General features: G+C 41.2%; 1 protein-coding gene across 5 annotated transcripts in view; it reads left to right on the top strand.

The window, feature by feature from the left end:
• Positions 1–14,876, top strand: part of ADGRD1 (adhesion G protein-coupled receptor D1) — a 259,870-nt gene that overhangs the window by 59,766 nt on the left and 185,228 nt on the right. The window lies entirely within an intron of this gene.

Here is a 14,876-nt window from a genome sequence, read left to right as displayed (position 1 = left end):
CCGAGCTCCAAAAACCGTAAAATAACAAAACCAGTTTCAAATACTCGCCCTCTGTGTGACCCTATCACTGCATATTCTGAAGTATAGCAACTGCTCTCATGCCTCTTGGTTTCTTTTAAGATAAGAGTATTACTTTTGCTGTAGTTCTCTTCAATATCTAAATTAGAACTGTCATGTCTAATTTGAATTAAGGTTGTCACCTATTAAGATTTGGACCTGAGTACTTTGTTCTACTGGGGAAGGTCTGTATCTTGGATCTAAATGCAGGCGAGAAAAAAGGAGAAGGGAGAAATAAGAAAATAGGGGAAGAAGAAGAGGTTAGAGGTGGAGGGAAGGGATATTACCCATTTTTTTTCACCAGTTTGGACCCTGTGTGTAAATTGACACCACTGCTATATTTGGCTCTTAACTGTTCCTGGAAATTTGGTCCTTAGTTTAGACTTCCCTGGAAGTTTTACTCTCCATCATGGCAATTAAAAACACTCTGTCAACATTCCAGTCACACAAAGATGTCCTCCACATTTGTCCACCTGGTGAGAAAAGGACCTGGTCAGGAAGGTTTCTTCGCTTGAAATTTCTGGCCTTTATCTTCACACGGTAAACATTGTGGGAATTTGTCAAGAATGAGCAAAGAGAAAGCAGGGTGAACAGGTGACTCCTCTCTCTTCTCAAAAACTCTGGGTCAAAATTTCTCATCTCCTAGCAGGGGTGTTGGAGCTAGGGATGCTGGGGGAGTGGCAGCACCCCCTGGCTTGAAATGGTTTCTATCATATACAGGGTTTACAGTTTTGCTCAATGGCTTTCAACACCCACACTATAAAAATTGTTCCAATGCCACTGCCTCCTAGCTGGCTAATATGGGAGGAAACATCTGATGCCAAGTGAATCAGGTGAATAAAATCCACCTGCTTTTCTAAGTTACTTGAATTTTTTTCAGAAATTTCCAGCTGGAGAAAAATTTCCTAACTGGACAGTAAATCATGGGGTTTCTCTCCCCCTCTAGTGCTCTCCCCTGCTGATGCGTGTCCTATAGTACCTCTTGTTAACATTGCCTTCCCCCCACCATGTTCTGATGTCCCCTTCATTGCAATAAACAATGCTGACAACACAGCCCCCAAACAAAAACTAGTTTAATGCTGCATCCCACTCTCTCGCTTTGTTAATTACAGTATAGTGAAAATGGTTGCTTGCTCAGAAGACTAACAAAGCTGTGACACACAACCACTAGTTCTGTCCTTGAACCTCCAGGAAATTTCTAGTTAGGATGGTTTTTGAGCTTCTTTCACATTTGATATAACAGCAGCTCAAAACTAGCTAATCAGGTTCCTGAGAGCTTAGTTATGGGAACCTCTTGCAACTAAAATGATGTTTAACTCTGCTAGATATGACAATGAAGTTTTGTGCAAAAACATTTTGATCCTGTGAAGCTTGTGGTGAAATGGAAAGCAAACTTTTTCCTATCTTTGGACATGCATAGTTTTTCTTTCTCTTGTGGATGAGTTTCATTGTTTTGTTTTGGTTTTATTATAATAGTTGTGACTGGTGATCACATGGTAGGTCCTCCAGGGTCAAAGTAACCATGGAGAAATCTTAAAAATCCAGGTGCAATAATGCAGAGCTTAACTATATGCACTGTTTTGTCTTGGATTTCCCCTTCACAGTATTAAATTCAGCTGAACCTGAGACTCAGGGTTAAATGACATGAACTACAATTGATTAAAAACCCATTGTGAACCAAACCCGGCAAGAATCACATAACTCTACTCAATGCCACGCTCCCTTTAAGGCTTCCCTTAACAACTCATCCAAACTTGGAGGAAATGTGTGGACACATGAAACTTTGCTACTTCTATAGTTCAAAGCGTGCTGCTGCTGCTTCCAGTGTGATAAATGCATAATTTTTTCACTCTGTGTGTGAATAAGTTTAAGGCCAACTTTCTAAGTTTTAGAGGCAGAAAAAAAACCTTGGGTACAAGTTTCAAAAGGAGTCCCAGAACAGTTTAAATCTTTTGTGGGCAAAGTATTGTAGTTTTGCAGGACAAGAGAGAAGATCTTTTTGTAACTTAATAACTGGGATTTCCAGCTGGATTTTAAAAGTTGCTTAGGATATCTGGATGGCCAGTTCCCATTCATTTCTAATGGGAGATGGGTTTCAAACCCTTTAGGCAACTTTGATGTTCTCTGCCTTACTCTGTGTATACAGAAATCAGGATCTATTGTTTCCCTCTTCTGATTGGTCCAGAATTGAGTTTTCATTATTTGACAGTGAAACTTTTTGCTTCCCTGGGCAGGGGAGCTGTGGCATCCCTAGAGTTTGGTTGCACATAAAATAAAATACATTCACATTGGAACTTTGTCCTGTTCTTTCAGTCTCAGGATGATTCAATATTGAAACAGCTCATTCTTAGGGGAAGTACTAGCTGCTTTGAACTTTTATCAGTGATGTCTGAAATCCAACTGGAAAAAGTGATCTATAGATTCAACAATCAATACAGTCTGTTTTTTAAAAAAGAGACTTTAACTGAAAATAGGGGATAGCTGACTAGTTTTGAGTGTATCCTTAAGGCCTGTTAAATATCCTCTGCAGTGCAGAATTATAGGTTCGATTGTGCCTTTAGGCACAGTCTTGGGCAGAGGAAAGGTGTGTAAGTTGCAGCATCCCTGGGATAGCCTTGGGTGTGACACAGAGACTCTCACTTGCTTCTTCCTTGTTCCCAGTACTAGTAATTTATTGTTGCCTATACCACTAATAAACTAGTGCCTGCCTCCACCCATGCACTAGCTCGGCTATTCTGGGCAGCAATTGAGGGGGTGGAGTGCAAACTCTGCCAACTCTCTGCCCACCTGGAGTGAACAGGTGAGTAGCTCCACGTGCTTGTACAGGCCTCCATCCAAGGTTCTTGTTCCCTCTTTCTACCCTGCCTGGATATGTAGCCTGACTCTCAATGTGGCCCATATTCAGAACTAAATAACTGGATATTCAATGCTTCTCAAATTAAAACCAAACATCATCCAGTATGCTCTCTTGATGTGGTCTTTCTGGAATCTAAACTCCATATATTTGGTGGCTAGTATTTCTGTATACCTACTGATATTTTTTTTTTGACCACTTGCAACTGATCTGGTGTGATTCTAGAAGCTATACAAAGAAATTCAATCTGTGTCACTTCTATGTAAATGGCAGAAAACATATGCTGCATAAAAGCAAGGCCGAATTGCCAGTGTTTAATGTGAAGAACAAATTTATTCATTTGCATGAATGAGAGTTTTACAGGAGTAAATTGGCTCAAAATGTAAAGGATTTTTGTGGTAGTAGTGCAATAGCTCGGTGGATCAGGTGACTGGTCATGGGATATGAATAGGAGGGACAATCTAGAGCAGTATTTCTCAGTCAGTCACTCACGACCTCCAGGGGGTTCACGAAAGGCAATCAGTGGGAACAGAAGGCATTGAAAATCTGGTTTAGTGGATGAAGCACTATACTGGGAGTTGGGAGGCCTGGGTTAAATTCCTAGCTCTGTTACAGGGTTCCTTTGTGATCTTGGGTAAATCACTTAATCTACCCTGTGCCTCAGTTCCTCATCTGTAAAACGGCGATCAGGCGAGTGTGTTGAGGATGAAATCTGTTAGTCATTGGGAGGTGCTCAAATACTATGGTGATGAGCGGAGGCCACTCTAGCTATAGGCAGACTAGGCAGCTGCTTTGGGAAGCAGATTTCTGAGAATGGCAGATTGGAGGGGTTGGCCGGGGATGAGGAGTAGCTGCCAGCTGGTGCTCTGAGGAGCAGGACGCGGTCCCCAGCCTTGCTGTCAGGGAAGTGCTCCGACCCACTCCCCAGCTGCTCATCACCCCCCGGTGTGGGTAAGATCACAACTGCAACCGTGGCTCAGATGCTGGGTGGCTTGGGCTGGTCCTGGTAGCAACGCAAGGGCTGCCAGGACTTCAGCCACAAGTGCAGTGATCCACCAGGCTCCATGCCAGTGCCCAGCCTGCACCTACTGCTCCGTATCTGGCCCCCATAGACTCTGGTACCCAGGCCCTGCTCCAGCTGTTTGAACACCACCACATCTGGGCTGTAGAGGTGTTGCCACTGTGTGGATGAGGAGCTCATCTGGAAAGGTGAGGGGGTTTCTGGGGGCCAGGCAGGGGATGTAGGGTGCAGGGGGGCATGGCAAGGAGTGTGGGCTGGGCTGAGAGTTTGGAGGGCAGGGGCTGGGAGTTGGGGGGTCAGGTGTGATCAGTAAATTGAAAATTATTATTGATGTCAACATTTTCCTCACAGAAAACATGAAATTCAGTGAAAACTACATTTTCTAATGGGAAGATTTTTCAATAGAAAAATTTCAACCAGCTCTAATTAAAACATTTTAGGTTCAGCGTACATATGCAACTTCCTTTTTGCTTTTATTTTGGATAAGAGGACTTGCTTATATTCAATTTGAGACTATGATCATTTCTATTTAAAATACATAATAAAATCAGACTAGATGTGAAATGTTTGCAAGTGAATTCAATCAAGCTGCAATATGAGATCTAGGCAATGGAGATATGTACTGGTTGTCTGCTCTGCCATTTGCCATGGGCTTCTATTTTTCTGCTTTTGATGTGAACTCACCAGAAAGCTAGGGACCACTGAGCAATGGATAGCTTTGAACTGACCCAAACACTTCTGCTTATCGTTTGATATAGAATCAAAATCCTGTGAGTAATCTTTGGAAGCAAAGAAATAGAGCAGCTAGAATTGTAGTGACTGCTCACCCCTAGAGAGAGAGATCCATGGCAAAGCATTGTGGATAAAAGATGCAAGAGACTCTGCTGGACTGAGCTAGCTGATATACTTTTAACTCAATAAAAAGAGCACTTGCCTTGAAGAGAGCATGGCCCGGGGAATAGTATCTCTGCTAACTTTTCTGTGGAAATTAATTAGCATGCATGCCTGTTTTTAAGGAATGGATGAATGGATTGTGCTTTCTAATGATGCATATGTAAAGACAATGGGACAAATTCTGTTCTCATTTGCACTAGTGTAACATCAGTGGAATTACTCTGAATTTACCCAAGTACAGGGTTGTGGTGTGTCTCTTCAAGCTCTCAGGCTGTACCAACCAAGGGCTAGCTTCCACCGATCTTACTCCTGTTACATAGCACTTTGTTCCCGGAGTGGTCCCCTTGACTTCAATAGGGCAACTCATGGAATTAAGGTACAATTCAATATGGGCAAGAATATCAGAAGTCAGCTGCAAATAACTAAGTTAAAGGTCATTGCGGGTTTTTTTTTTTAAGTATGCATCCTGTTTTAAAGGATAAAACCCAAGGCATTTTTATAACTCTGTGAGTAATCATAATGGTTAGAGCAAGGATATAAAAACTGGCTTTGAAACATATCGCATTCATTAAAATACTACTTACTTTCTTGTAATGCTGAAAAACACATTTGAAGTGGCTGCCAATGACATTGTTATAGCTGCATGTTGGTTCTACAGCATGTTCCCCACATAACAGAAAGAAAAGTGGAGTAGAAAAATAAGGAGAAAAAGGTAGCATGAAAAACAGTTGTTCTCACTAAAGGTTCAACTGTGGGACTGGATTCTTTATTCCATTTACTTGGATTTGGATACGTACTAATGCCATTGAAGTCTGTGGGGTCACAGCCCTGTAAAACTGGGCTAAGAGAAAGGAGAATCAGGCCCACTGTATTTATTTTAGTGATACTGGAAAGGTTACTGAAAGGCTTTTATCCTTGCTTTCCAGTGGGTATAGGAAAAATGCCAGTCGCTGAGATGTATAAAAAGAGCAAGGAGGGAAATAAAATGCACCTATTTTAGGGTACAGTTACAGTAGTGAATAATCTTTGCAAGAAGTAGAGCCTTTTGAACTATGGCCGAATGGAATGATTAATATGCAAAAAGCAGACAATAATTAAAGCTTCCAAGTTTATTTGAAAATTGCACACACATTTCTGAGTTTTTTGGAAGTGGGTGTCTTTCTTTTTCTGTTTGAATGCAAGCATTTTCACATGAGAGAATGGAGGACAACGCAAAGCCAGTCTGCAGCAACTAGATAGGAGCACTGGAGATACTTCACTATAAAGTACTCATTCCCTCCTGTAGAAGAACTGGGCAAAATCCTGCTTCTACATTGAAGAGCTGTATAGGATACAGGGACAGGGGAATTGAATGGAGGGCAGGGGGTTGAATGGTGGGGAAGGGGGTCAAATGGCGGGCAGTGGGCATGCACAAAGAAGGGACCAGAGTCGTCTTGATGGTGCAGTGCAGGATGGCTTAGAGAGGTTATGGGGAAATGTGCTGCAAAACATACCTTACTGCAATAGGCACAAATTCTGGAGCGTGTACCGATGGTGGGGGGACCTAGATACACGTGCAGCCTGACAGACCATGCACTTTTCAGCCAGGGAGAATCAGTGGGTGCAATAGCTGGACCCTTTTCCTTTTCCTCAAAGGAGCCATATGGGTGTGTCTTGCTTTGCTGCTGTGGAGGTATGTTGGGAAGGGGAGGCTCCCTGTTCCTTCTCATCCCTCAACACTGCTGTGCGACACAAAGAGGAACAATGGTCCAGTATTCAGTGTGTGCAAACTTAGGAATTGGGAGACCTAGGGTCAATTCCCTGCTCTGACACAGGCTTTCCATGTGACCTTGGGCAAGTCACTTACACTCTCTCTCTGCCTCAGTTCCCCATCTGTAAAATGGGGATAATAGCACTGCCCTGTGAGAATAAATATTAAAAATTATTATTAAAGATTGTGAGATACCCAGATATTACGGTAAACGGAGGCCAGACAAGTACCGTAGATAGATAAATGGAGCAGGATTTAGTCCATTGCATTAAGGCAGACACCATTGACATGTGTATTACATTTCCTGCATACAGACTATAAGATATGGCATTAGCTAGACAGGATTTGTCTTGCATAATGCTCATGGACTGACAGTTGGATTCTTGAGGGAGGGTTATCAATTTTCGGCCAGCTTGATTAACAAGTGAAACTTTTTTTGATTGAATGTAGCTTTTTAAATAAACAGAAATTTTCATTAAAAATTGTCCATTTTCATCCAAAAAAATGGGAAAAAAAATTCTTGGCCAGCTCTTGTTACCAGCACCAGGATCTCTATGGGCAAGATGTCTACAATGATTGTACTTACAGTAGTATTATATCAAATTGTTTTAATTGTCAGTGTTCTAATATCAAAGACTGTTTCTTGTGTGCTGAACACTGCCCTGAAACCAGTGTTCCATTATAACTTTTTTCATGCTCTTTACTTTTTCTCTCATGGAAGTATTTGAATTAGCAGGCTCAGGCATGGGTCAACTGTTTGGGATGAAATAATGTCCAAACCTTTTCCCAGAACTCAAATTGAACTTTCTCTGAACTCACAAATGTGAGTAACTTAAAAAATATATTCCCACCCCCCATCCTCTCATTCTCACTCATTTTGGGGCATCTGAGTCCCATTCAGGACTGGTAGCTGGCAAACCAGAGTTCTGTGGCTGGCACAGCCATTATCTCACTGTACCACCTTGAGCAAGTCATTTCACTGCTCCATGCCTCAGTTTCCCTATCTGTGAAATGGAGATCATGATACTTATCCACTTTCATAAGACGATTTAATAGCTGTTTGTGAAAAGCATTTCTCATAAGAGACATGCCTGTCATGAAGGGTTTGGGGCTATTTAAATCTGTGGGGTTTTGCTGAGCCCTGTCTCTGTTTCTTACAGCACTGTGTCATCTAAACACTAAATGTAAGGGGTTCTCTTTTAGTGATCTTCCTTTCACTCCCACTGCTTCAAACAAGATTCATGGGGGAATAGAGACTGGAAATAAATGTTTTGCTAATCTTGGCTTGCGTCACCAGACACTCTCATGCTGTTCTGTTACGGTTCTATTATTTAGCTCCTTCACTGCTGGTGAGCTTTTGAGTTCCTTTAAAAAAATTTAATTTATTCTACTGAATCAGTGTGGTTTTTTTTCATTGCACAGAGCCTGCCAGTCAAAATACACCCACACAAGAAGCTAGCTGAGCTTTCTCCACATATACAGAATTTTTTTCCCTTTTGCGGAGCAAATCTTCGTCATCTGACAAACTAACAAGCAGGGGCTGTTGTGCCAGAAAACAATGTTCATTGATTCCATCAGCTCTGGCAGTTAGTACAGTCTGTAAATGTAGAATATTTAATGCAAAACTGGATTTTCCTCTAAATTTTTCAACAGCATAATATTATAACTGTCTGATGAGTCAAGATACTGGTGGAATTGAGGTTATATTTCCAAAGAGGTTGTTGTTTTAAGGATAGGCCTACAAAACAAAGGAAAACCTATGGCTGGCCTCCCATCCCACAGGTTCTAGAGTTTGGGTTCCAGCCCAAGCCTGGAAGTCTACACAGCAATGAAACAGCCCTGCCGCCCGAGCCCTGCGAGCCTGAGTTGGCAGGCATGGGCCAGCCACGGGTTTTTCTTTGCTGTGTAGACAGACCCTAAAGAGGTTAATTTAGAAACCTGAACGCTTCCTGGCCATCAAGGAAAATATATACAATTGAGAGCAAGGATGATATAGGGAAATAAACTGCAAGATCCGCTGGTTTGCATCTAGCCAAGGTTGGTTATGACTGGTTATGATCACCTGATGACTTGTTTGTGGCTTATGTGACTTGAGTTGGTGGTCCTAGGGGACTGATGCCCACAACAAACCCGCCACTGCAACTACTATGAATTGACACACGTTGGCAATCTTAGTAGAAAGTCCAGGGCCAGTTTTCTCAGCTGGTGTTGAGCATCACGACTCCATTTGTGTAAGGTTATCCATTGACTTCAATAGCGCTATGGTGACACATTCCGTTCTGGCCCCTAAATATTGAATGGACATAGAGTAGAAGGGTGGGGGCAGATGATAATCCTTTAGGCTTTGCAAAACTACTAGGATTGTTTGGAAAAGCTTTGGAATGCCCAGAACATTTTTGAATGAAGCATTTTCCACCTCAATTCAAATAATTTTTCGTTTAAAGAAAAAAACATTTTTCTTAATGAGTGGAAGCCCATGCTATGAAAGCAACTCAGAAAACCTTGTGCAAGCAATTCTTGGGATGGCCAGCCGAATGAAATAAAAAGAAGTATACAGCTGCCATAACTTTCATTTTATTCAGGATTGATGTGCCCAACTCATGCGGCTCCGCCACCTTTAAATGTCATCATGCGATGACTCAGTAGTGTCACCTGTCTATCCCACTGTCATAGAATCATAGAACCATATAGTTAGAAGGCATTGCAAGGGTCATCTAGTCTAACCCCCTGCCAAGATACAGGATTTCTTGTATCTAAATACAGATGGCTATCCAGACTCTCTTTGAAAACCTCCAGTGGAAGGAGTTTCCACAAATTCCCTAGGCAATTTGTTCCATTGTCCTACTGTTCTTACAGTTAAGAAGATTTCCTGAGATTTAATCTAAATCTTCTATGCTGTAGTTTGAACCCATTGCCTCTTGTCCTGCCCTCTGTGGGCAAGAGAGAATCTCCATCTTTTTTATGGCAGCCTTTCAAGTATTTGAAGACCCCTATCATGCCCTCCCTTAATCTCCTCATTTCCAAACTAAACCTACACAGATCCTTCAGCCTTGCTCATATGGCTTGTGTTCCATCTCTTTAATCATCTTTGTTGCTCATCTCTGGATCCTTTCCAGTTTCTATACATCCTTTCTATACAGCGGTGATCAAAATTGGACACAGTATTCCAGCTGAGGCCTAACCAGTGCTGAGGAGAGCAGTACTATCCTCTCCCATGACTTGCATGCTATGCCTCTGTTAATGCAACCCAAAATTGCATTTGCTTTTTTTTGCAACAGCATCGCATTGTTGACTCATGCAGAGTTTGTGATCCACCACTGCTCCCAAATCCTTCTCAGCAATGCTGCTTCCAAGCCACTTATCCCCCATTCTGTATTTGTGCATTTGGTTTTTCTTCCCTAAGCGTAGCACCTTACATTTGTCTTTGATTAATTCAATTTTGTTGTCTATAGCCCAGTTCTCCATTTTATCAAGATCCTTTTGAATTTTAGCTCTATCCTCCAAAATGTTTGCAATCCCCCTAGCTTTGTGTCATCTGCAAATTTGATCAGTACGCTCTCTATTCCTACATCCAGGTCATTAATAAAGATGTTAATAACACCAGACCCGGAACAGATTCCTTGAGACCTCCTGACATCATTCCATTAATAATTACTCTTTCTGTGTGGTTGTGTAACCAATTATGTATCCACTTAATGGTAGTTTTACCATTCTGTTACCAGCTCAACTTCTCCACTGAGCAGCAGACCCACACACCTGATCTTTCTTTTTTGTCTGACGTATTTGTAGAACTCCTTGCCAAAGGCAAACTGAATTTGAACCACAAAATTTGAGAGCTATCCTAAATTTGGAATCATTGATTTTTGAGCGAGTTCTAAGTTTGGCCAAAAGATTTCTCTCTGTTGGAAACAGAACAACCTTTTTCCACCTCTAGTGTTGGTCTCTCCCAGTTAGAGGTATTACATATTGGCACGGTTGCATGAAAAAAATGGTACTGTCACTGGCTCTCTTATCAATAAAGGACTTGAGTCTCTGTGACTGTCAACCTGGGACCTTTCACCAGCACTAAAAAAGTATAAAGTGTGTAAAGTAAACTACATTTGGTAATGGTGCTGTAATTATACCATCCCAGAGAAACTTCATGCAGGATTCCTGGCCAAATCAAAATAAAATGGAAAACAATTTGTACATAAATTGCACAAGAGCTCATGCTAATTCTCATGGTAGCTGATAATTTCTGCAGTCATTGTGAGGCGTCAGTGTATGAATAGCAGAAGGGATTGGTAAAGTTTAGGAGATATATTACTAGGCAGGCCATAAAGCAGGGTAAATCTTGAGGCCCTGACGTAAGACATGATTCTCCTCTCCCTTACATTGATGTAAATTGGGTACAGTTCTGTTGAGTTTCAGTAGAGTTTCCCGGGTGTAAGAGGGAGGAGAATTATATCCTCTGTATTTTATTCAGTGCTTACTGAAGCAAAATCCCATTGACTTAATCGTAAAGGCTAATTAAAAATGAGTAAGAACATCAGAGTCTGGCAGAGTATTCTTCAAAACCCTCTACATTAGTTTTCAGTCTTTCTTCTAGTCTGCTAATGGTGCCCCTTTAAAGAGAGTTACTTTTTTACAGTGGGTTGCAGTACTTGTTATAAAATAAACTTGTTTGTTCACCTGCAAAGATGCTTCTAATCGATGCCATTTGAGGGGGGAAACAAAGTGGACGTGGATGGCATGCCATACTATAAAATCTACTATCCAGGAACAACTAAATGAGAAACATCAAGATCAAACAATTATTTTTAGGGATGGCCACTGCTCTCAACGCATGGCAAAACTGATGTTAAAATAATCAGCTCTGTCAGCTTCAACGTATATGGCACCACATGAAGGCTGGTAGCAGTTTGAAGTCAAAGAAGATTTAATCTTAACCCCCTGCTACTAATATGTCCAGTTTTTTGTGTGTCTGAATCAGCAATCCATTTTATAAATGATCAGCATCAAGAAAACCCTGATCCTGGCAAGAAGATGCTGTTCACAGCAGGAGCGATCAGAGAAAAGCAACATTTCACTTACCTGATCCAAGAAATTACAGCAGATGGTAGAAATTCACAAGAGATGAATGTCAGGAATGAAAACACACGTGGTGTGTCTACCAGAAGAGTTCACACAGTGCAGTTCTATTCCAGAACTACACTGAAATTATCAAGTATCAGGGGGGTACTTGCCCACGAAAGCTTATGCCCAAATAAATCTGTTAGTCTTTAAGGTGCCACCAGACTCCTTACTGAAATTATGCGACTTCTATATGGCAATGAGACATTAAGCCAGATCTTTGGCTCGACTAAGGCCATTCTGTGCCACCAGAATGGTGCAATTGAATATTCCCTTAGCCTGGGGGAGTTATGGGATGGTGTGAAGCCAGCCCTATTGACTGTAGGGGGCATAATGAGGTTGGTGAGGCCAAAAGGCAGTTTCATAATGAAGGAGGTGGAACTGAGTGTGATGCGCTTCACTGATCCCTGACTAATGACAAAAATTGCAGAACATTCTGGCTGGCAGAAGGTTTTGTTCTAGCCAGTTAATTAGAGCAGCCCTTTAGGGATACTTTACTTTTAAGAAATACTCTATTTTATAGTCTTGCAGAATAGGCAGCAAAATACCTTTTTGCTAGCTCTTGGGCTTATGTGGCACCTCATCTATTCTGCCAGAAGCAGGTATTTTAATAAAGAATGAAAGGAGGGTAATATAATTCATTCCAATCAACATAGGTTTATGGAAAATAGATCCTGTCTAACTAGATATCTTTTTTTTATTTTTTATTTTTATGAGTGAAGAAGTTTGGTTGATAAAGGTAATAGTGTTTGATGTAATATACTTAGACATTTGTAAGGCATTTGATGTGATACCACACAATGTTTTGACTGAAAAACTAGAACAATATAAAATAAACATGGCACACATCAAAAGGATTAAAAGTTAGCTAGCTGATGTGTCTCAAAATGTACTTATAAAGGGGGAATCTAGTGGGGTTCCACAGGGATTGGTTCTTGGCCCTGTGCCTCTTTAACGTTTTTATCAATGATCTGAAGAAAATATAAGATCTTCACTGAGAAAGTTTGGAGATGATGCAAAAATTGGGAGAGTGGTAAATAGTGAAGAGGACAGGTCACTGATACAAGCTATCTGGATCACTTGGTAAGCTGGACACAAGCAAAGAATATATGTTTTAATACGGCTAAATGTAAATGCATACATCTAGGCACAAAGAGTGTGGGGCATACTTGCAGGATGGAGGAAGCAGTGACTAAAAACGATTTGCGAGTTGCCAGGGATAATCAGCTGAGCATGCGGTCCCAGTGCAATGCTATGGCCAAAAGTGGAATCCTGAGTAGCAGTAGAGGTAAACTAACTCCCAAATTGTATATACACGGGGAAATAATATTTAATTAAGGGCTCTTCAACCTAGCAGAGAAAGATATAACATGATCCAATGGCTGCAAGCTGAAACTAGACAAATTCGGGCTGGAAATAAGGTATAAATGTTTAACAGCGACGGTTATTAACCCCTGGAGCAATTCACCAAGGGTCATGGATGGATTCTCCATCTCTGGCAATTTTCAGATCAAGATTGCATGTTTTTCTGAAAGTTTGGAATGATGTTGAGGAATTTCTGTGCCCTGTGTTATACAGGAGGTCAGACTAGAATGATCGCAATGGTCCCGTCCAGCCTTGTGATCTGTGAATTCCTAGCAATATCATTTTCTAACTAGGGCCTAGGACAGATACAGTCCCGGGGTTTGAGGAAGGCTCCCTAAGTGCACCTTCATGGCTGCCTGTTGCTCTAGAGGGGATGGGAAGCACAGAGAGAAGACAGAGCCAGGGCTCTGCTACCCTCTACATCACTAGTGGGAGAAGGTTGTGTAATCCCTTTGCATTCCAGGGAGCTAAGGTTAGGATTAAGGAACAGTTCCTCTCATAGCTCTTAATAGAGCACAGTAGTGGTGCATCAGCCCCAACGGAGGACTGTCCCTAAAGGTACCTTCTTCTCATTCTCTTTTCGCATGGCCCGCAAAGCTTTATGTCTTCAGGTTTGTTTAAAGTGGTTGCCAATATGAAAATCAAAGTTATGGGAAAGCCGGTTCTTTGCTCAGATGTATTAGAGACACCACAGGGGACACAAATCAATGTGGGGCCAATTTAGTTTTATGGCAAGCTAAGCGTTGACTAACTGATGTATTGACCTTGGAAAAACAATGGCTTTTGCCCACATCTGCAGAGCTAGGGGATCATTTTTCCCCATATGGCCTTTGCTACAGACACTTGAATAAAATATAATTAAGAGTGTAACCCCCGCAGGGTGTGTAACAATTAAACTAAAGAAATAAAAAACCTTGTAATTTAGGAATCAATAGAAAGTGCCGTACTTTGTTACATTTTTACTATAAATTACATGGAAAATCCACTGAGTTCAAGTGAGAAATGTGAATAGTTTCAGCTAATTTTCCTGCTTCTGGGCAACCGTAAACTACTGACAGCCATTATGATGATATACAACACTTCTTAACAATACAGCAATCATTCTGTATTGTTAATATTATTAACAGTTAGATTTTTCTCAGAGGCTCTATTTTAAAAACCTTAGACACCATAACAAAAAAATATAGATTTTCATTAAGTGGATTCAGAATTGCCAGTTGTAAGGACCGGGATTGCATTGTGATAAGCTGTCATTCACAGAAGGGTTTATCTCCATATTAAGAGACACATCAGCAACTTTTGGAGGCACCAGGTCCTTCAGATGTTCTCAGTCATTAGTTCGTGATTGTGACATCCTTCGTGTTTTGTGTATCAACGTGTCTCTCCCTTTGAAGAGGATGTTGTCACAGTAATGCGCTAAGGGACAATGAAGGGGTCTGTCTAGTGGTCTGAATGTTTTTAGAAACATGCGAGTAAAGTTTGTACTTTTGATTTTACAGTTTAGACACTGAGATTGTCTTCTCTAGGTAGGTGGGTAATTTTTGGCTACCTGCCTCGCTTTAGCTAATAGGAATTATACCCATTCATTTCCTTCTGAAGAAAAGACTAGAACCAAGTATTATCAGCATGAACTGAAAAGCATCTGTTATTTCTCTTTCCAGTCCTACCTGCAAGTGACAATGCATCAGCATTCACAGATCAATCAATACCGAGCTAATCTTGCTGATATATAAACCCGTAACTGAATTCCATGGCTACCTTATTTTACAGAACCATGGAATATTTTGTTACTTTGCTCTCCACCTTTGATTCAATATTTGTCA

The sequence above is a fragment of the Chrysemys picta genome, chromosome 15, assembly GCF_011386835.1.
Source record: "Chrysemys picta bellii isolate R12L10 chromosome 15, ASM1138683v2, whole genome shotgun sequence".
Lineage (NCBI taxonomy): Eukaryota > Metazoa > Chordata > Testudines > Emydidae > Chrysemys > Chrysemys picta.
This window is presented reverse-complemented; position numbering and strand designations above follow the sequence as displayed.